This window comes from Plutella xylostella, chromosome 2 (genome assembly GCF_932276165.1).
Source record: "Plutella xylostella chromosome 2, ilPluXylo3.1, whole genome shotgun sequence".
Classification (NCBI taxonomy): Eukaryota; Metazoa; Arthropoda; class Insecta; order Lepidoptera; family Plutellidae; genus Plutella; species Plutella xylostella.
The window spans coordinates 1,647,177-1,649,705 of NC_063982.1; positions in this window are offsets into that span (position 1 = coordinate 1,647,177).

Sequence of the window (2,529 nt, forward strand, 5' to 3'; positions counted from 1 at the left end):
CCAGGTTCGATTCCCGGCTGGGGCAGATATTTGTTTAAACACAGATATTTGTTCTCGGGTCTTGGATGTGCCCGTAAAATGGCAATAGGCCCGCCCCCTATTACATTGGGATAACATAAACACTGGCGAAAAGTTGGTGCTGCAATGCACCTCTGCCTACCCCGCAAGGGAGTACATTAGTACAAGGTGTGAGTGTTTGTGTTTTTTTTTAATCTACAGTTTATCTTCTAACATTAGCCGTAACATATAAGCACATTATTATGTTTTGAATTAGATTTAAGATACACGTTAGGAGTTATGGATAGTTATATGGGTAAGAAAGTAAAGTTTTTTACAAATATTATACTACAACAAGCAATAGTCGTTTTGAGATTATCTTTAAGTTTTTATTATCACAATGTAAAGTAAAAATGTTTTATTTCTTGTATTGTTATATAAAGAAACGGTATGCCATGTTACGAAGCATTTAGTTTTTTAACCAATTTAACACGAAAATGATTATTCACGTTTTAAATAGAGTATCATCTATATATTTTATTCATTTTTAATAATAATTGTTTAGGTATAGAAAGTGTACCTAAATTATGATATTTTATTAAGTTTTATTTGAATTGGACATTGATGGTTGAGTGTTTGATATAATAGAGTGTTGTATTTTATAAAATACAGTTTAGCATGTACATACATTCATTTGCGTTTTCTTATTACATCTAGTTCGGCCCAAACCACTTGATCAAAGTATGCTGCGATAAGACTTGTGTGCTTCCTCAAACTAACCAACTGTCAATCTTTGAAATAATGAATAGGCGGTTTGTTAGTTTGACAAGGTACAAAAGTGGATTCGCTGGCGACTTATCAAGTAGTTTGGACGTAACTGTATAATATTATAATTATAATTGCATGCGTCGTGGACAATGTTGGTTAGAAAGTGTTTAAAATCACCACAATGAAAGAACAAAGAAAGAAAACATTTATTTGACACAATGAACAACAAAAACAGAATAAGAAAGAAAAAGAATACAACAAAAAAATAACAATACAGAAAATATACAATACAAACAACAAGGTTGCCCAGAGCGTTAAATCGTCACCAGCTCAGCATGTGCTGTGGCCACTGGTTTTGAGCCTGCCCTTAATAATGGTGAGCTCAGTCACAATGTATAAAGCAAAGTCGCTTCCATCTGTATGTATCTTTATGCTTAGATTTCCTGTTCCCCTTCGGATTGACTGTTCCATCACTCTCATTGGCCAATCGCCCGGATGATCAACACATCCTAATCCTAACTAAGTAATATTATAAATGCGAAAGTAACTGTGTGTGTCTGTCTGTTTACTGCCATTAAAAAAAGTTTTCCCGTGGGAATTCCGGGATAAAAAGTATCTCAGGATCTAGACCATATCCATACAAAATTTCATTCAAATCCGTTCAGTAGTTTTGGCTTGAAAGAGTAAACAGACAGACAGAAAGACACAGTTACTTTCGCCTTTATAATATTAGTTCGGATTTAAGACACAATACTTCTAACCAACATTGCAAAGTAAGTACATAGCTACAACAAGAGTAATGATAATGTTTTAGGGGTGAGTGAGGCAATAAATGTAACGGATCGTTTGGGGAAGGATTTAATGAAAGATAAGAAAGGTAGCTGTCTGTATCTATAAAATACATGCCAAAAAAACTGCTGTTGTAATAATTATTGTTACAGTAGACTGTATTGTAATAGGGGTCATAGTATTTATGTTGTATGTCTTATTTTGTTTATTTCTACTAAAATATTTGAACTCTATAGAAGAGTCTAATTAATAAACAATCCATTCTGCTGGTCAGATATTCGATTTTATTATTTACAATAGTTCGAATTCAATATGTTAAAAGACAAAATACTGCAACACAAATACAATGCTCATAATAATATCTACATGGGTTTGTTGGAAAATCAAAATTGTTAAACTGAAAATATCAGGAATGGTGCTAAATTGGAAAATGAAAAGGATATTGTAAAGTACAGTGGGTGGCAGGCGTATCATTTTGTATTTTGTACCTATTTTAAAGTCTCTTTGCATCTATTGGGTAGAATTTTCCAGTGGTCTTCCCGAAGGGAGGACAAAATCATTATAGTCCACTTAATTAAGGTAAGCGTCTACTTATCGGTATCGTACGTATCGGACCAATCGGATTGTCACAAATGTATGGAGAAACGGCGTCATCATCATCAGCCAATAGTCATCCACTGCTGGACATAGGCCTCTCCCAAGGAGCGCCACAACACTCGGTCCTCGGCCTTCCTCATCCAACCACTACCCGCCACCCGCCTAAGGTCGTCAGTCCAGCGGGCAGGAGGGCGTCCCACGCTGCGTTTGCCTGTTCGTGGTCTCCACTCGAGAACTCGTCTACCCCAACGGTTATCGGTTCTTCGGCAGATATGACCAGCCCACTGCCACTTCAGCTAATCAGCTTGCATATTTTGACAGCTATGTCGGTAACCTTAGTCCTCTGACGGATAACCTCATTTCTGATACGATCCATCA